The sequence below is a fragment of the Rhinoderma darwinii genome, chromosome 3 (assembly GCF_050947455.1).
Source record: "Rhinoderma darwinii isolate aRhiDar2 chromosome 3, aRhiDar2.hap1, whole genome shotgun sequence".
NCBI lineage: Eukaryota > Metazoa > Chordata > Amphibia > Anura > Rhinodermatidae > Rhinoderma > Rhinoderma darwinii.
The window spans coordinates 145,992,553-146,014,344 of NC_134689.1; the positions used below are offsets into that span (position 1 = coordinate 145,992,553).

Here is a 21,792-nt window from a genome sequence, read left to right on the forward strand (position 1 = left end):
TAGCATCCCTTTCTCGGTCCACGGGAACCAAAAGGGGGTATCTGGTGTGGGACATAATTACTTTTTACAAGAAAGTCTTTGAGATTCCTAGCTCTTCTCGCTGTCATTAGAGGTCTATCAGACAGGTTTTGGGCCAATTGAGGTTCAGATATAAGGATGGGCCAGTGCTTCTCCAAAATAGTTCGCATCTTATTCCACTGCCCATTATACGTAGATATAAACCATACCCCAGTTTCCTTGCTTTGTTGTTGTTTAAGTTTGAGTAGGTCAGAACGCGACGTCACTTTAGCTCTCCTATATCCAGATTTTATAACTCTGTTACTGTATCCTCTATCTCTGAATCTGTTCCTCAGATCTGCAGATTGTCGTTCGAATAGAGCATCAGAAGAGCAGATCCGCCTCATCCTGAGAAACTGCCCAACCGGGATGGCTTTAATGGTGGATGGAGTATGGGCTGATGAGGCATGCAGCAAGGAATTAACCGATGTAGATTTGCGATATACATCTGTGTGTAAGAAGCCCTGGGCATCAGAGAAAATCCGTATGTCCAGGAATTCTACTTGGTGGCAATGGTATTTATATGTCAACTTGATATTAAACGGATTCAGGTTAAGTTGCTGCATGAAACTCACCAGGCCAGACTCCGATCCCTGCCAAATAAAGAAAATATCATCGATGTACCTTAGCCACATCTGCACCTGGTCAGCAGCGTGGGCGCCGTCCCCAAGGAAAACCTGTCTCTCCCAAAGACCAAGAAACAGGTTTGCATAGGACGGCGCACACGCCGCCCCCATTGCCGTACCCTGCTTTTGTAAATAAAAGCAGTCCTTGAATACGAAAAGATTATGACTTAAAATAAATTGCAATAGTTCAAGGATAAAGTCACATAATTGGCCATCCCGGTTGCCGGTCCCCAGGAAGAAGCGGACCGCCTCCAGCCCATCTTGATGTCTAATACTCGTATAGAGTGATTCAATGTCTGCAGTCACAAGGAACATATCAGGTTCAATTTGGATCCCATTGACTCTGCCTAGGACATCCGTCGTGTCCTTAACATAAGATGGCAAATCATATACTAGGGATTTCAGATAATGATCGATAAATTTACATGCTGGATCGCATAGTCCATCTATCCCGGACACGATTGGGCGTCCCGGGGGGTCAATGGGATCCTTGTGGATCTTTGGTAAAAGATACAGAGTAGGGATTTTAGGGTCGTCAATAATTAGACCATCGCGTATTTTTTTGGGGATCGTGCCCTCATCAAAAGCTCTGTCCACAATTCTCCTCAATTTCTGAGAGAAAAGGTGGATTGGATTTGTAGGCATCTTCTCATATGTCGACCTATCACGTAGCTGCCTGAAGACCTCCTTCTCATATTTTACTGTTGGCCAAACTACAACATTTCCCCCCTTGTCCGCAGCCTTAAACACTACATCATCCAGGGCTTGAAGTTCTCTCAGTGCCTTTCTTTGGATGTGAGTGAGATTGTCCTTACTGTTCCTTGTTGATAATTTTTTAAAATCCTCCGTAACCATTTTTGTAAAAATATCTACCTGTGGACATAAGGACAAGGGGGGAAATCTGGCAGATTTGGGCACAACAGCAGATGGAAACGTACCTTGTACTTCAGATGTTTGTTCATTTAGGAGATCTTCCAATGCTCGCAAAGCTTCCCTTTCAACTTGACTACTGAATTCATCAGATCCCCTATTATGTAACTTTTTTAGCACAACCTTTCTCGAAAAAAGGTGCAGGTCTTTTAGAGCTGTGAAAAAATTAAAAGAATTGGTGGGTGAAAAAGTCAGGCCCTTCCCTAGCACTTCACACTGGGCATCAGAGAGGGCATGTGAAGAAAGGTTTATTACCTCCAAATTATTCCTGGATTTTTTGTCACGTTGGTAATTGAATGTGTTCTTCCGTTTCGCCTGACGATCGAACTGCCATCTTGGTCCTTGTGGGCCTTGGGTGCTCTCTGTTTCTACCAAATTCCTACTAACTCTCCCTCTAGAGGGTTCCTCTATAGAGGTACGGGAAGAAGTAGATGATGATCTAGAGTGGGAGACAAAGCTCCCATTTCTAGGTCTCCCTCTCTCCCTGTGCCATTTATAGACCCGATGTTGCTGGTAGTCTTGGACATCACGTTGAAATTTGCCGGCCTTGACCGCACATATTTCTTTCTCCCATTTTATGAATTCTTTGTCTAAATCCTCCGATATTTTATCCAGTGCACCACTGGGTAATTCTGATCTAAGTATGGCCTGGAGCCCCTCTATTTCTTTTTCAATTTGTAACAAATTCTGTTGGTTAGAGAGAACTAGTAGTTCCATATATCCCCTCGAACATTTATCAGAGAGCTCCTCCCACTGTTGTTTAAAATTGGCATCGTTCATTTCAAACGAAGGAAAAACTTGGACTCGTAGGCCACGGGGAATAAGGTTCTTGGAAAGGTATTTCTCCAAGAAAGCCTTATTCCACCAGATCTTGGTTCTTTGGTGTAGTAATCCCTTCAGTTTCTTATTGATCTCTCTACAATCTCTCCCGTTCCCATCTAAAATCAAACTAGAGTCGTCTTTAAAAATTTCCTCTAACTGTGCAAGCCATGATTGCTCACGGACCCTAAAGTCCATTTGATGTTGAGAGTCAGTAGCTGTGAACAACACAGAATAAATTAGAATCAATATATAGACTCCAAACAAGTGTGTAATAAGGGCTGGGCACTGCAAATAACAGAACGTACCCCCCATGTCACAAAAGCAGCTCCATAACAAATTTACATACCATAAAGAAACAACCAGAGCTTTTGACGCCAATGTATATATAAAAGTAGTAAATTTTATTAGACAAATAACATGGACAATTAAAATACAGAAAGATACAACTCTAGTGTGAATTGCGGAGACAATATCAATATTTGTTGCTAGCTCAAATATATGGGTGTACATATAAGTAACTGAAATGATCGAGACACTTTTGACACCAATATACCCTCCCTCATAGGAAGGAAAAGTTCTCTTAGAAGAAATAGCTGTGAAATACAGATCTAATAACTAGTGAATACCAGAAGAGGGTATAATCCAAGTGACATTGCTGTCAAACGAGTCATATGTCAAGTCATGAACTCACCCATAGATAGCAGCAAGAAATGGTAAGTGGTGTCAGCTCCGCTACATGAACCCCGACGCGCGTTTCGCCACGTATGCTTCCTCAGGGGGATGTGTAGTTATGTACGTCCTGTCGCTACCCTTTTATATTCCCTAAATGGTGTAGTTCGTTGGATGTGCCGCGGCGCATCTCCGCCGATGCAGCCGGAAACGAGGCATGCCCCACATCCGGCCCCAAGCGCGGCAGCACGTGCCCGGATTCCCGACGCGTCATGGGAGTTCCGGGCATGCGCAATGCGCTCATGAAGGCGGAGGGGGGATGCATCGGAGACAGCCGCCGCAGCGGACATGCGCACCACATCACAACAAAGGTTTGTGAGAACATCGGCCAGTGTGTTATGCAGTGATTATGTGCCCTATCATATATCATCACACTATACTGGGGCTATGTCGGGAAAGTTTAACCCAGAGACCACAAGGTCCTGCTTTGCTCGCAACTATGGGACCAGCCTATCTATGGGGATTGTAGTTAGATGGTCACCCAATTTATAACCCTCTATGGGAAAATTAGTGTATGGTCTAGAGAGAATATATAATCATGATAATGAGTGCCTAAATTAAAAAATAAGTGAAAAAGTCTATCAAAGTCAGTGACAATTAAAGAAAGTGCCACAAATGATGAAATAAAGTGAAAATACCAATAATATAAAAAGAGTGAAAGCTGAGGATTTATCGAAATAAATAAAACACTTTTTTTGTGTGTGTGCAAAGGAACACAAAGAGATACAATGTGAAAAAACATTACAACAGACATTTTAAGGGGTACATAATGACCCAATATATATATATAAAGAAACCCCCCGTACACCCCCTAATAACGGGGGAAAAACGAGATACCTTTGGAACCATAAACACGCAAAAGAAGGATTACAATAATATAAAATTCTTAAATAAAACCCATGTGTGATTATCACATTAATTATATACTCAAAATTATATTTTTTATATACATTTTTATACACATACTCATAGACCAGAAATTCTCAAGATGATACCCAATGTGTACCAACCCCAAGACATCAAATTCCATAGTCAAATATACCATTTAAACATAGCCCAATTCTGACAAATATACTTTATATTATTGAAGCACACATAGTCCAGTTACTGTGTATAATACAAAAATTCACTGCATTTCAGGCCGATCCCGGGAAAGATCATATAGGGTGCTTGATGTATCGCACATAGAACCTAATAGAGAGGACATTTAAAACACATAATTAGTACACAAAATATTAAAAAGCAAGAGAACGGTAGAGATCAAAATTACAGAAAAGGAACAAAACTGAGGTTCTCATTCAGTCCCTGTGGTTTCATGGATCCCAACATGACTATCCACTTACATTCTTTCTGTGCTAAAACCCTCTTCACATTGCCCCCCCTGATGCCACCGTGAACTCGATCGATACCTCTAACTGAGAAAGTTCTGGGATTGCAGCCGTGATGTACCTTAAAATGTCTAGGTATAGTTTTTAATTGTGTCAAATCATCCACCTCACTGGCCCCCAAAATATCTCGTACGTGTTCTCTCGTACGGATTCTCAACTCACGAGAGGTAAGTCCTATGTATATCTTTGAGCAGCCACATGTTGCATAGTATACCACATGTGTCGTGCTACATGAGATATATTCACGGATATCAAACTGTCGTACTCCGTCCGCTGAGGAGAAGTTCGTGGCCCGACAGATGTTAGCACAGGCTTTACATTTACCGCACGGGTAGCATCCCTTTCTCGGTCCACGGGAACCAAAAGGGGGTATCTGGTGTGGGACATAATGACTTTTTACAAGAAAGTCTTTGAGATTCCTAGCTCTTCTCGCTGTCATTAGAGGTCTATCAGACAGGTTTTGGGCCAATTGAGGTTCAGATATAAGGATGGGCCAGTGCTTCTCCAAAATAGTTCGCATCTTATTCCACTGCCCATTATACGTAGATATAAACCGTACCCCAGTTTCCTTGCTTTGTTGTTGTTTAAGTTTGAGTAGGTCAGAACGCGACGTCACTTTAGCTCTCCTATATCCAGATTTTATAACTCTGTTACTGTATCCTCTATCTCTGAATCTGTTCCTCAGATCTGCAGATTGTCGTTCGAATAGAGCATCAGAAGAGCAGATCCGCCTCATCCTGAGAAACTGCCCAACCGGGATGGCTTTAATGGTGGATGGAGTATGGGCTGATGAGGCATGCAGCAAGGAATTAACCGATGTAGATTTGCGATATACATCTGTGTGTAAGAAGCCCTGGGCATCAGAGAAAATCCGTATGTCCAGGAATTCTACTTGGTGGCAATGGTATTTATATGTCAACTTGATATTAAACGGATTCAGGTTAAGTTGCTGCATGAAACTCACCAGGCCAGACTCCGATCCCTGCCAAATAAAGAAAATATCATCGATGTACCTTAGCCACATCTGCACCTGGTCAGCAGCGTGGGCGCCGTCCCCAAGGAAAACCTGTCTCTCCCAAAGACCAAGAAACAGGTTTGCATAGGACGGCGCACACGCCGCCCCCATTGCCGTACCCTGCTTTTGTAAATAAAAGCAGTCCTTGAATACGAAAAGATTATGACTTAAAATAAATTGCAATAGTTCAAGGATAAAGTCACATAATTGGCCATCCCGGTTGCCGGTCCCCAGGAAGAAGCGGACCTCTTGGTTGTGACCTGTGACGAACCTCTGCCACCAGCCCTGACATTTTGCTCAATCCACCGTGAGTGTCCGTTTGCCGCCTGCCCTGACTTTTGCTATAACTTACCTTGCTTACTGCCTACTGATTTTATACTACGCCTGTTTATGTTCGCAGTTACCATGGAAGACTACTTTGGGGGTAGCAATCTGGGGTTCACCTGCAGCGAAGTTCGGATGACTATATAGGGGATGCATAATAACTGGGGAACCCTTAGACTCCGCTCCCCGGTTTAGCCCTACGTCAAATTCCCTGGTGACATAGTGTGTTCACACCATCCTCTGTAGGCCCCCTGAAAGTATCAGTTTCCACAGGCCTCGTGACACAGTCTGTAACCTCTCACATGCAAATTACCTCTATTGCATGAATATTTCCAGTTATATGACTGACACAAATGACTGGGTAAAAGGACATAATATTCTAATGCTTCAATTACATAAGTTATGGGGACATAGCATTAAATGCTGATAACTGGACTCACTGCCCTTCTGCCAGTGATAGAGCACAGTCTGAATGTATCTGCATGTCACCCTATAATTTTAGTTTGATTTTCTGTTAATTAATTTTAATCAGCAGTTGGCAGGCTGCCCAAAGTCAAACATTTTCACCAATCCTTTAATTATACATGGAAGCAGAGGACATGTAGATGCATTTATTAAAATTGAATGAATGTATTTTATCCTTTTTTATATCTTATATAATCTCAGGGAGGTTTACAGAAGTTGTGGATTTTTTTTAATCTGTATTATCTGTCTTAATCGGAGTGGGAAAAATGACAGTAACATTAACATGTTGGCACTGAAATATATAAAATGAAAGCTGTGAAAAATAATTAGCAAATATCTGGGCTTTGGTTTAGAATATTGTTTGCTGAACAGAAGATTTATACTGTTAGTCCCCCAGCACACTTAGGCCCCATGCACACGACCGTAAAAACGACCGTAATTACGGGCTCATAGACTTCTATTGGCCACGGGTACCTCCCCGTATGCTTACGGGAAGGTGCCCGCGCCGTTGAAAAATATAGAACATGTCCTATTTCAGGCCTTAATTACGGCACGGGCAGGCCCATAGAAGTCTATGGGGCTCCCGTAATTACGGGTGACTACGTGTATGCACCCGTAATTACGAGAGCGTTGCTAGGCGACATCAGTGTATAGTCACTGTCCAGGGTGCTGAAAGAGTTAAACGATCGGCAGTAACGCTTTCAGAACCAGGGACAGTGACTTCCGATCACAATATAGATCAACCTGTAATAAAAAAAAGATGTTCATACTTACCCAGAACTCCCTGCTTCTTCCTCCAGTCCGGCCTCCTGGGATGATGTTACAGCCCATGTGACCGCTGCAGCCAATCACAGGCCAATCACTGGCTGCAGCGGTCACATGGACTGCGCGTCATCCAGGGAGGTCGGACTGGATGTCAAGAGAGGGACGCGTCACCAAGACAACGGCCGGGTAAGTATGAATTTCTTTTACTTTTTATTACGGAAAGGGCTGTCCCTTCTCTCTATCCTGCACTGATAGAGAGAAGGGCTGCCGATTACTGCTGTGTAATTTTCCAGAGAAAACGTGCCGTAAATACGGGTGGAATACGGGTGACACTGGACCCGTATTTACGGACACGGTTCCGTAAATACCAAGGCAACGGCCGGGAGACCGGACTGGAGGAAGCAGGAATTTCTCGGTAAGTATGAACGTCTTTTTTTTTTTTTACAGGTTGCTCTATATTCTGATCGGAATTCACTGTCCAGGGTGCTGAAAGAGTTACTGCCGATCAGTTAACTCTTTCAGCACCCTGGACAGTGACTATTTACTAACGTCGCCTAGCAACGCTGCCGTAATGACGGGTGCACACATGTAGCCACCCGTCATTACGGGAGCTCCATAGACTTCTATGGGCTGCCCGTGCCGTTATTACGGCCTGAAATAGGACATGTTCTATCTTTTTCAACGGCACGGGCACCTTCTCGTAAGAAATCGGGAAGGTACCCGTGGCCAATAGAAGTCTATGAGCCCGTTATTACGGGTAGTAATTACGACCCGTAATAACGGGAGTTTTTACGGTCGTGTGCATGAGGCCTAAATCTGTAGGAAAAAATGCAACGTTTCCACAGCAATATGAGCAGGAAAAACGCACTATTCGGTGCAATTTCTGAAACAGATTTACCAGCGTTTTTCTGCAGATTCTGCTGCAGCGTATCCTCTGGCTGGGTTCCCACGTAGCGTAAATGCTGCAGGATTTCTGCAATGGAATTGTGTGCGGAAATTCCTCAGTGTTTACAGTAGTAGCAAAATGCTGCGTTTTTGTTGACTTTCCGTTGCAGGTTTTCCCCATTGAGTTCAATGGGGTTGCAAAACCCGCAACAGGAAGCCAAGCGTTGCGACTTTTCCGGAGTAATCACAGTGTTTACGCTGCAAAAATCGCACCGCCGCAAGAAAAACAAAATCATACTTACCCAGAACGTCCTGCTTCTTCCTTCAGTCCGCCCCACTGGGATGACGTTGAATCCCATGTCACAATATCTACAGCTGAAAGTCCTTTCCATACATATGAGCGGGGTTGTTGTTATAGCTTGTGCACATATTTCTGGAAGCCACATTCAGATGAATGGGAGAGTGATAGACATTTCTGCAAAAAAATCTCCCACATGTAAACATGCCCTTATAAGTTTTTTTTTTATTATTTTACCGGTATTTAGGATAATTTGATCATATGTACAGTATATTGGATTGTATGGATATGTTTTAATATTGTGTTTATGTATGTATATATATTTTCTTTTACATGGCCCAAGGGCTCTTCTGTAAAGTATATGTAGCATTTCACACCATAATCTTCACTATTAACTTGTATCTTCTTGTCGCCATATGCATTGTATTTTATATAAGGCAGGTTAGTAAAAAAGACTGAACAATGTTGCCTCCAGGATGAACTGTAATAGTCGATAAATCAGCAGTACTTTTGCAGATATTTATGGTTCACTCTTTTCCATTCATTATACAGAGTTAATCCTGCACCCCTTTTCACTTTAGTGTGTTCCTCATTTGGAATTCCCTTGCTTTATATATATATATATATATTGCCCGATTCCTGGATGATGCATGATAGATTACCGAATGAGTAGCACATATATTGGTAGTATTAGAATGACTGAGGTCGATATAATCTAGCAATTTTCCCTGTTTGCAGGATACACATGCGCACTGGCCTATTTCTGTCCTAGGACATTTCCCTTTAGGTAATCTTTATTTGTAATACAGTTGAATTTAGATCCCTGCATAATCTTTACTATTATGAAGTTCTTCATGTATAAAGATGTATATCAAACTCCTCTGAAAACAGCAGCACATATATTCATCTGTAGATATGACCTGGTATATTACCATTTGAGGTGCGCTTTCGCGAGTGATGTCAGAATGACTCACACAGGCAAGATACAGACGTTTAGTTTGTCGCCTTGACACGCATGCGCTCTTCAGTCCCATAGTGCCCTCTAGTATCAGCATATGGAAAAAATTTTGATGGACATGCGCATTAGCCAAATGGACACGCCGAAACGGAGGTATTGGAAGTCCACATGCTACAATGTATGTAACAATACATGTTTATTTTAACTCATTTGCACCTGGGTAAACTAGGCACTTAAGCTATATTTGGATATTATCTGATAGCCTTACATCTAGTACTTGCTGTCACGAAGGGTCTGTGGAGCCACTGGGCCGTACCGCCTTGGCCTTGGCAGTAAAGCAGCTGGCCAACAGGGCGCAGGTCAATGTCTATAGTTCATATAGGTACCTGTGGCAGCTTGGACAGCAGCAAGACAGGCTCGGCTAGGACTAGGCAGCAGGTAGACGTCAGGCGAGGTGAAGCAGGTCAGACGTGGGATACAGCACGACACGACTTTGGCACAGAACAGTGCTCGACCAGGATAGTGTGGAATGCAGGGAACAGGAACAGGAACACACTAGGAGGCAATCACATAGACAAACTTAGGAAACATCAACAACGCTCAGGCATAGAAGCAGGGGACTGGAGCCCTCTTATAGTCCAGGGTACTCATGGGTTCAAGTTCATCAGAAGTCCGGTGCGTGCTGTCCCCTTAAAGAGCAGGCGTGAGCGTGCGCGCAACCCTATGGGATCCGGCTGAGGTGAGTGGACGCGAGCGCTGGAGTCTCCTGAGGAGGAGGCTGGGGCCAGTGCTTGCTGACTCGTGGCTGCGGCTGTCAGGAGGTGATTGGAGCTGACGGGCCGCAGCCACGGACATTACAGTATCCCCCCACTTACGTCCCCTCTTCCTGGGACCGGAGCGAGAGAGAACATTTTTCAGAAGAGTAGGGGCATTGAGGTTCTCCTCTGGCTCCCAGGACCTCTCTTCAGGACCAAACCCCCTCCAGTCCGTAGTTGTATCGTTTTGTCTGCATTGATGGATTTGGGTGGCTCTGACACTCGCCTCCCCCGTCGGGTCTTCTCAGGACAGGAGTGTCCGGCTTGGAGACACAGCGCCGCACCTGATACACGGCGTGTGAACCGGTCAACTGAAAAGCCATTCACTTCACTTTCATCATTCTAAGGGTATGTTCACACACAATGTTTTCAGCTGAAAAATCGGAAGCAGAACGCCTACAAGCATCTGCACATTGGTTTCAATAGGAAATACGGCGTTCTGTTCCGACAGGGCGTTTTTTACGTGGTCGTTTTCCAAAACCGGCATGTAAAAAGACGCCCACCAAAATGAAGTGCACATCACTTCTTGGGACGTTTTTGGAGCCGTTTTTCATTGACTTTATAGAAAAACAGCTCCAAAAATGGGCGTTAAAAAACGCGAGTTTGATTAAAAAATGGCTGAAAATCAGGAGCGGTTTTCCCTTTGTTTAGTAAGCGTGTGAACATACCCATAGCCTTTTGGTGTTCTATAACTTCTGCCAGCTACAGAATCACACCATAAATGGCTGCCGGACACTGCTTAGCAATTTGAAGACACCTTTTCCTGGCTTGTAGGAGAGGGGGTGAGATTCCCTCCCACATTTACAGCAGCTGTGAGTCAGGTTGCTTTGCCTTATTTACCTTGCTGTAATTCTGGGAAGTGCTCCCCCTGGTGGCCAACATAGGAAAATATGTCAAATTATTATTTCATTTTTAATACTTTCCACCATTTGGAAGAAAAAAAAAATACAGCAAAAAACGTAAAAAATATAATAGAAATAAGTAACGACACTTAAAAAACAAAAAGTTTAATTCGCGACACATTCCCTTTAACCTCAAAGATGTCTGAAGGGCCGCTGGAGGCAACCACAGGGCTAGGAGTCTTGGTATAGCGTTTCAGAACCACCAGTTTCAGGTGGGAGACATGGAAGGAGTTGGGGAGCCTGAGGGTAGGAGGCAGCCGAAACTTGTAGGCGACAGGGTTGATCTGCTGCAGGATCTCGAATGGTCCGAGGAACCTGGGAGCAAATTTGCACGATGGCACCCTTAGTCAGATATTCCTAGAAGACAGCCAGACCTTTGTGCCAGGAAGAAACTGAGGAGGTTCTCTTCTCCTTGTGTCAGCCTTCCGTTTCATGCGGTCGACTGCCATTAGGATGGAGGTTCGAATCTGCTGCCAGATCTGCAGGAAGTCTCTAAAAGCGGAGTCAGCCGCTGGTACCTCGGAAGTCTCGGGCACCGGGAGAGGAATTCGTGGGTGCTGGCCGTAGACAATGAAGAACGGTGTATTCCTTGTAGACTCGCTGGTGTGATTATTGTAGGAGAATTCAGCCCATGGGAGCAGCTGCACCCAGTCATCATGCCGCTGGGAGATGAAGTGGCGCAGGTAGTTCACCAAGATCTGATTGATCCTCCCAACCTGACTATTGGACTGAGGATGGTAGGCTGAGGAAAAGTCCAACTTCACACCGAGGAGTCCGCAGAGGGCTCTACAGAACTTCGAGGTAAACTGAACCCCCCGATCAGACACAATATGCTGCGGAAAGCTGTGCAGGCGGAAGATGTTTTGGATGAACAGCTTGGCCAGCTGAGGAGCAAAAGGAAGACCGGTCAGAGGAACTAAGTGGGCCATCTTCAAAAATCGGTCCACCACCACCCAGACAGCACTGCATCCAGCAGAGAGAGGCAGGTCCGTAATAAAGTCCATAGCTATATGCTGCCAGGGAGCATTGGGCACAGGCAATGGCTGGAGCAGACCAGCAGGTCTGGAGTGAGCGGCCTTGTTGGCTGCACATACAGAACAGGAAGAAACGAAGTCCATAAAGTCCTTGGGCAGCGTGGGCCACCAGAAATGACGAGCAATCAGATCCCGGGTCTTACGGATCCCAGTGTGACCTGCCAGTCTAGAAGAGTGTCCCCAGCGGAGGATTCTTCCACGATCAGCCAGGCGCACAAAAGTCCTCCCTGGAGGAATGTCCCCAACTTGCAGCGGATTGACAGAGACAATGCAAGACGGATCAATAATGTTCTGTGGAATCTCCATGGTGTCTTCCGTCTCGAAAGACCTGGACAAGGCATCGGCCCTCATATTCTTGTCGGCTGGGCGATAATGGAGCTCAAACTGGAACCTGGTAAAGAACAGTGATCACCTGACCTGACGAGGGTTCAGCCGTTGGCCCGTCTGGAGGTAGGTCAGATTCTTGTGGTCTGTAAAAATTAGGATCGGATGAGCTGCGCCCTCTAGTAGATGTCTCCACTCTTCCAGAGCCAATATGATGGCCAGTAACTCCCAATCCCTAATCGAGTAGCTGCGTTCTGCAGAAGAGAAGAGCTTAGAAAAAAATCCACATACCCTTGACTTGCCCTTTGGACCTCTCTGGAACAGGAGTGCACCAGCACCAACAGAGGATGCGTCCACCTCCAACGAGAACTGCAGAGAGACATCCGGATGATGGAGGATAGAGGCTGACGTGAAGGCACTCTTCAGGCTATTGAATGTGGACTCTGCCTCGGGAGTCCACACCTTGGCGTTCATACCCTTCTTAGGTTAGATATGGGAGAAGTCAGTGAGATGAAGTTTGGAATAAATTGCTTGTAAAAATTGGCGAATCCCAAAAAGCGCTGTATAGCCCTCAAGCCTTGAGGGCGTGGCCTTTCCATGACAGACTTTACCTTCTCAGGATCCATCTTGAGACCCGATTCGAGGCGATGTAGCCCAGGAAGGGTAGAGCATCTCTGTCAAACACGCACTTCTCCAACTTGGCGTACAGACGATTCTCCCTTAACCGTAGTAGAACTTGACGGACATGTCTCTGATGCGTCATAGGATCTGGAGAAAAAATCAAGATGTCATCAAGGTAGACTACTACACAAACATAGAGGAGGTCACGGAAAATGTCATTCACAAACTCCTGGAAGACCGCGGGAGCATTACACAGGCCGAAGGGCATTACTAGATACTTATAGTGTCCATCACGGGTGTTAAATGCAGTCTTCCATTCATCACCCTGGCGAATCCAGACTAGGTTGTAAACCCCACGCAGGTCTAGCTTAGAAAAAATCTTGGCACCATGTATACGATCAAACAGTTCAGAGATCAGTGGCAATGGATATTTATTCTTCACCGAGATCTGGATGAGACCTCGGTAGTCGATACAAGGACAAAGAGAGACATCTTTCTTTTTGACAAAGAAGAACCCGGCTCCTGCCGTGGAGGAAGACTTTCGTATGAAGCCCCTCTCCAAGTTCTCTTTCACATAGGCGGACATGGACAGAGCCTCTGGCGAGGAGAGTGGATATACCCTACCACGGGGAAGGAATGGACCAGGAATCAGTTCAATAGGGCAGTCATACGCCCAATGTGGAGGCAATGTTTCCGCCTCCCTCTTGCTGAAGACGTCCGAAAATGCAGCATAATGACTCGGCAATCCTCTGCAGAATTCCAGTCCAGGACTGGAGCATGCAGTCGGAGCCAAGGCAGGCCCAGCAACACAGGGTTAACAAGTTTGGATAGGACATAGAACGACAGAAGTTCAGAGTGAAGAGCCCCTACTTGGAGCCTCAGCGGCTTGGTCACAGCTATAACTGGGTCTGGCAGAGGTAGTCCATTTACTGAAGCAACTGTCAACGGGCTCTCCAGAGGGGTGGTGGGTAATTGAAGAATGTCCACTAAGTCCCTACAGATGAAATTAGCAGCGGATCCAGAGTCCAGATACGCAGAGACCTGATGCGTTCCCTCACCGGACACTATGGTCACAGGTATGGACAATTTAGACAGAAGTCCATTCTTACCCAAGGTTGTCACTCCTAGCAACCCTAGGCTTTGGGATCTTTGGGGACACAGGCGCACAAGATGGCCACCGAGGCCGCAATAAAGACAGAGTCCAGAAGTGCATCTGCGTTGTCTCTCCTGTGTGGATAACTTAAAGGGAATGTGTTGCCAGAAAAACATGTTTTTTTTTTAAAAATTAAACATTTAGTGTGTGGGTGATTAAACATTGTTCAAATTTTTTTTATTTTTTTGCACGAGTCCATGTAATATTATAAATTATTTCTAATTTATAATACTACCCATTTTTGGTCACTAGATGGAGCTGTTCCCAAAATTGCAGCATTGCAACATTGGGTTAAAAGCCCTCGCTCTAGTGAGCTCTCAGCATCCCCCCCTTCTTTATCCTGGCTAGTGCCGGGATAAACGAGGGGTTTGAACGATGTAACCTCCTACACTGTGTGTCGCCATTTTTTGAGCTAACCCACAGTGTAGTAGGTTTACATACAGTAGTAAACACACACAAACACGAACATACATTGAAATCTCTTACCTGCTCCTGCCGCCGCGGCTCCCTCCGGCCCGTCCGCTCCGTTTGCTGCCGCTGGTGCAAGTGCACAAATCCGGAAGCCGCGACCGGAAGTAGTAATATTACTGTCCAGCCGCGACTTCCGGTCCACAGGAAAATGGCGCCGGACGGCGCCAATTTCGAATAGAACTGTGTGGGAGCGGCGCATGCGCAGTTCCCACACAGACGCCGTACACTGCAGTCAATGGGACGGGAGCCGTTCGCAGTCCCTATGGGACTGTGGCTGCCGTATTCCATGTCTGTATGTGTCGTTAATCGACACACACAGAAATGGAACAAAAAATGGCAGCCCCCATAGGGAAGAAAAAGTGTAAAAATAAGAAAAAGTAAAACACAAACACACAAATGAATATAAACGTTTTTAATAAAGCACTAACATCTTTAACATATAAAAAAATAATTTGTGATGACACTGTTCCTTTAAACTGGTCCATAATCACAGACTCCTTAGGAGGATCGACATCTGAGGACAGCAGGGGTTGCTGCAAAGTAGGAGCCAGACTGGGAAGGACTCCCTCCCGTCGAACCTCTTAGAGGAAATCTTGGATCCGTGTATCAATCCGGGCGGACAGAAGGATGAGGTCATCCAGGGTAAACGGCAGATCCCGAGCGGCAAGTTCGTCCTTAATTTTAGGAGCCAGTCCATGCAAGAATGCAGCCACGAGGGCCTCATTGTTCCATAACAGCTTTCCAGCCAGGGTGTGGAAGTGGATGGCGTACTCGCTCACGGAGGTGTCTCCTTGGCGCAGGTTAATCAAAGAAGCCGCTGCAGATGAGACCCGACCAGGCTCCTCAAACACCTTACAAAAAGTCCGTAGCAAGGCTTGGAAGTCACGGATCTCTGGTCTTTGTCTCTCCCAGATAGGGTTCGCCCAAGCAAGAGCCTTGCCAGTGAGGAGAGAGATGATGAAAATGACCCTTGCGCGATCAGACAAAAATGTCCTATTATACAGGCTGAAGTGGATCTGGCACTGATTCATAAATCCACGACAGGTACTTGCTTCTCCATCATAGCGGTCAGGAAGTTGCAAAGAAACACACAGTTCAACACTGCCAAGAGGTGTAGTCTGAGGATAAACACTACCAAGAGGTGTAGTCTGAGGATAAACACTACCAAGAGGTGTAGTCTGAGGATCAACACTGGCAAGAGGTGTAGTCTGAGGATCAACACTGGCAAGAGGTGTAGTCTAAGGATCAACACTGCCAGAAGGTGTAGTAGGAGGAACGGCAGCTTGTGCTTCCTGCCAACGTGCAATAATGTTCAACGCCTGGAGGAGTTGGTCCTGTCGAGACCGGAGGTCTAGTATATCCGCCCGCATTTCTTGAGACATCGTCATAGTCTTGAATCGACCAGCGGGGTCCATGGTGTGAGCGTACTGTCACAAAGGGTCTGTGGACCCACTGGGCCGTACCGCCTTGGCGGTAAGGCAGCTTGCCAACAGGGCGCATGTCAATGTTTATAGTTCGTATAGGTACCTGTGGCAGCTTGGACAGCAGCAAGGCAGGCTCGGCTGGGACTAGGCAGCAGGTAGACGTCAGGCGAGGTGAAGCAGGTCAGACGTGAGATACAACACGACACGACTTTGGCACAGCACAGTGCTCGACCAGGATAGTGTGGAATGCAGGGAACAGGAACACACTAGGAGGCCATCACATAGACAAACTTAGGAAGCATCAACTACGCTCAGGCATAGAAGCAGGGGACTTGAGCCCTCTTATAATCCAGGATACTCACGGGTTCAAGTTCATCAGAAGTCCGGTGCGCGCACTACCCCTTTAAGAGCGGGCACAAGCCCAATAGAATCCGGCTGAGGTGAGTGGACGCGAGGAGGAGGCTGGGGCCAGCGCTTGCCGACTCATGGCTGCGGCTGTCAGGAGGAGATTGGAGCTGACGGCCCGCAGCCACGGACATTACACTTGCACATATAATATGTTTACCCCGTAAATCTCTTACTGTTCACCATTTGGTATATTTTATGATATATATTGTAATGCTGTTCTTGTCTTTTTCCATTTTTTGTATTGATTGTATTATTGGCAATTATGACTCTTTGAGTCCTTATATACTGTGGTTTTTCTTTATGTTCACATGATTGAGAAAGGTCCTGTTGGACTGAAGCGTCGCACCTGTGGGTAAATAAGTTTCCATTTATTTTGGATGTGCTGACTTGTTGCTCTCCGTTTGTGGAATCCTGCACCCATGACCCTATTCAGTCTGTCAAGGCTGGTATTTATAGCAAGAAAAAAAGTGGATAGAGGAAATGAAGAAAAAAAAAAGTGGAAAATAAACTGTTAGAAACAGTTAGAAATGATTGAGAATTTATAAGCTGCACATGATTTCTTTCCTGTAACAGGCAGAGGTGTAGTTGGCAATTACATATAGGCGGGGAATTTTGGTTTTGTGCCAGTGTTAGTACTTTGTGACCTTCAGCAGTGAACGTCATGTCTTTGCAGTTGGAAAATTTAGTGTGTTTTGACCTGGTAGTTCACAATCTTCTTGCATATGATGTTAAATGTAAACTGCACAAAATAGAATCTTTTAACACAAAATGAATCATTAGGACCCATGTACATGGCAGAGCCGCATGCACAGAGCCTGAACTGTAGTAGCACATGGAGCCCCTACGGTTCTGAAATACAAAGCTGTATGCACTCCACCTGCCACCTCATGGAGCCCAATATAGTACCATATTTTATTGTAATAGAATATCTCTGTATTACTGTATCCAATGGCGCACAGCACTTTTTGTTTTGTCGGCTATAAGGCTTAATTCACGTTTGGTGTTCACCATTTTAAATGGTCCTGACGACCGTATAGCCAGAAGTATGCCTACTTACCATAGTTGATCTATGCCATTGATTGATAAGATTAAAGAGCATATATGGGTGTTGACTGCACTTATTTAATACAGTTGGGGCTGCGTCATCCTGACATGTTCTGGCCAGATATATATGAAAAAGACAACCTTTTAGCATATATTTACCTATTTAAATTTACAAATGATGTGTGAATCTGGCATGAGTGACAGACTGGCTCCATAGACTTCTATGGATACTATATTATGGCTCTGTACAACTTTCAATAGGACTGTGTGCATGATGCCTTACTTTATTTTTAAAATAATGATATAACTAGGGGCCAATGTTCATTTTAGTCTGATCTTTCTTCTCAACCTTCTTCCCAGAACTTTTACATTATGAGTTCAACTTTATTATATGGATTAAGCTTTATTTTGCTAATCCACCATTGCTAATAAAAAAAAATTGTTGTGCCATAAAAACACAAATATTGTTGCATAATGATTTTTTAATAAGCCAGTAACAACGTTTCTTTCAGCACACTTTGAGTGGGCAATAGTGCACCCATCTAAAATGGCAATTATTATAATTATTTTTTTTTGTATCTGTCAAAGACGGATATAGAAAAGTATTAGGGGAAGACATGATTCTACTTTTTATGTAAATTTCTTGCTTTGGCTAAAAAACGATGCACCAAAGACTGCATCAAGTACCCTTAGACCAAAGGTATAATCCCTCACATTCTTCAGAAGTGGTGAGAGGGCCGTTTTAGCACATTGATGCGCCCAGTGCAAAGGATTCATGAGTGGGCCCCCTAGAGCATTTTTTTCCATTATCTTCTGATATCTACACAGTCAACCAAAAACACCATAGAAACACTTTTATTGGGATTATTGCTTATCTGATAGATGGTCACTACAGCTGCTCTCAAACTTAGGCCGCATTCACACAAGAGTGTTCGGTCCGTGATATACGGTCCGCATGTCGGCCGCATTTTCTGAACCGAACACAGTGCAGGGAGCCGGGCTCCTAGCATCATATTTATCTATGACGCTAGGTGTCCCTGCCTCTCCGCGGAACTACTGTCCCGTACTGAAAGCATGATTACAGTACGGGACAGTTTTCCCGCAGCGAGGCAGGGACTCCTAGCGTCATAGATAACGATAATGCTAGGAGCCCGGCTCCCTGCAGTGTGTTTGGTCCAGGAAATACTGCCAACGTACAGTCCGTGTACAATGGTCCGAACACCCTTGTGTGAATCCGGCCTTAGGGTATGTGCACACAACTTCTTTTCAGACGTAATGGAGGCGTTTTACACCTCGAATTATGCCTGAAAAGAAGGCCCCAATATGTCGGCAAACATCTGCCTATTGCTTGCAATGGGTCTTACGATGTTCTGTGCAGATGAGCTGTCATTTTACGCGTCGCTGTCAAAATACGGCGCGTATAATGACGGCTCGTCAAAAGAAGTGCAGGACACTTCTTGGGACGTAATTGGAGCCATTTTCTCATAGATTCTATTGAAAACAGCTCCAAAAACGTCCGTAAAAACCGCAGCGAAAAACGCCGTGAAATATGCAGCGAAATACGCGAGTTGCTCAAAAAATGTCTGAAAATCAGGGGCTATTTTCCCTTGAAAACAGCTCCATATTTTGACACGTTTTTGACTCTGCGTGTGAACATACCCTTAGGCTACATTCAGACAAGCGTGTACGATTTGCGAATGTAAAAAAATGCAAAATTTTTCTTACATTTCATGTCCATGTGTGTTGCGTACTGGCATCAGTGTGCTTAGCGTATGGCATGCATTTTTCATATCCGTGCAAGCACTTCCTTTTTTTTTTACATTTATTTCTCTGCTTTTCTATGTAACTGATGTGTGAAACACAGACAGTACATGGATGTCATCCGTGTGCAGTCCGTGGTTTTCACAAACCCATAGACTTCAATGGCCGACTAGGTGCACAAAAACGCACCAAATAAGACATGCAGTGAGTTTCACTCATGGGACACTCGCTGCGTGAAAACTCACGCATGTCTGAATAGCCCCATTGAAATGAATGAGTCCGTGTGCTTTGAGTTATTTCAACACACAGCACACTGACGAGTATTAGGCAGGGTTCACACGACCTATTTTCAGACGTAAACGAGGCGTATTATGCCTCGTTTTACGTCTGAAAATAGGGCTACAATACGTCGGCAAACATCTGCCCATTCATTTGAATGGGTTTGCCGACGTACTGTGCAGACAACCTGTCAGTTACAGCTGTCAAACGACGACGCGTAAAAATACAGCCTCGTCAAAAGAAGTGCAGGACACTTCTTTCAGACGTAATTTGAGCCGTTCTTCATTGAAGTCAATGAAGCACAGCTCAAAATTTACGGCTGTCAGAGAAGCCTCGCAAAATGCGAGGAGGAGCAATTACAGCTGAAACGAGGCAGCTGTTTTCTCCTGAAAACAGTCTGTCATTTCAGACGTAAAAGCCTGCTACCGTGTGCACATACCCTTACACTCGTCTGAATGAGCTCTTACATGGCCATGTGCCTCTAACTACTGCTGTCACTGAACCTTATCTCTAAGATAGGGAATATGTTTGGCGTCTCAACAACTTCTTACTAGCCCATAAGGACATCAGACCTCTAAAGCAGACCTTTAAAACGACTTCATCTTTAACGACACTCTTGACATAAATAAATTTACCCTGTCCATAAGGCTTACATCAGAGGCTACTTATTAAATATAGCTTTTATAAGAAGCAGAGGTGAAAACAACTGTATGACTTACTTGAAAGATTTAGAATCACGTTTTCGCTGCAAAATTGCACTGCACTAATCGGCAGCCCCTTCTCTCTATCAGTGCAGGATAGAGAGAAGGGACAGCCCTTTCCGAGGTAAAAGTAAAAGAAATTCATACTTACCCGGCCGTTGCCTTGGTGACGCGTCCCTCTCTTGACATCCAGCCCGACCTCCCTGAATGATGCGGCAGTCCATGTGACCGCTGCAGCCTGTGATTGGCCTGTGATTGGCTGCAGTGGTCACATGGGCTGAAACGTCATCCCGGGAGGCCGGGCTGGAGGAAGAAGCAGGGAGTTCTGGGTAAGTATGAACATCTTTTTTTTTACAGGTTGATCTATATTGTGATCGGTAGTTTCTTTCCAGGGTGCTGAAAGAGTTACTGCCGATCATTTAACTCTTTCAGCCCCCTGGACAGTGACTATTTACTGACGTCGCCTAGCAACGCTCCCGTAATTACGGGTGCACACACTTAGACTTCTATGGGCCTGCCTGTGCCGTAATTACAGCCTGAAATAGGACATGTTCTATATTTTTCAATGGCACGGGCACCTTCCCGTAAGCATACTCGTGGCCAATAGAAGTCCATGGGCCCGTAAAAACATACCGTAATTACGGCCCGTAATTACAGGCGTTTTTACGTTCGTGTGCATGGGGCCTTACGCAATCAAAAGACATCCTGATTCGTTTATTAGAACGAAAGAGATCTGGTAGAGAAAGCTTGGATAGAGGTACACAATGATATGGGGACTAATACTGTTGACCAAAAAAGAAAAAACTGTGACCAAGATTTAACTTTGATCCCTTTCTTAATCACATAATCAACTGTGGTGACCCACAGTTATATAAAAAACAGCACAAGGCTGTGTTCACATCGCCGTCTGTGTTCCGCTGAGGGGTTTCCGTCTGAGGTTTCCGTTGGGTTAACCCCTCAGTGGAAAGGCAAACGGAAACCTCAGCTTCCGTTTCCCTCACCATTGAACTCAATGGTGATGGAAACCTAGCTAATTGGCATATTAAATATAAATATTTCATATATCCAAAATGGACCATTTACAGTGTGTAGGAATCAAAGGTAGATACTTGCACCGACTGACTGTTGCATGCAAATATAATTCAATGCAAATACAAAGAGCATGTCTTCCTCTGGAGCACCTGTGCTTCATTACACAGACAACCCATTGATATGAATGTGACCTGTGTAATACTTTATTTCTCCTGTGGTAATGCTGCAAGAAAATGGAACACTTACTGACAGGTTTCGCCAAAGATATAACAGCTGATCGCTGGGGGGGTACCAGCAGGGGCACACTTTGTGATCTGCTTATTGTCAAAGGGGCTTTCTAACAAGTAGGCATTGTTCAAAATGGAGAACCCATTTAACCCCTTAACGAATTCTAATATGCCTTTTTACGCCGGCCATTAAAGGTACTTATGCCAGAGCGCCGCCTTTTCACGGCGCTGTGTCATAAGCCCGGCACGGGTGTCCAGTGCCGACTTAAGCGGGTGTCGGGTGGTCTAAAAACAGCCGGGCACCTGCTCTAACGGGCGGGATCGATTTCAACAT

General features: G+C 45.0%; 1 long non-coding RNA gene across 1 annotated transcript in view; it reads left to right on the forward strand.

Annotated features, from left to right (window-relative positions):
• Window positions 1-21,792, forward strand: part of LOC142751126 (uncharacterized) — a 129,304-nt gene that overhangs the window by 63,829 nt on the left and 43,683 nt on the right. The gene's annotated exons all lie outside the window — the stretch shown is intronic.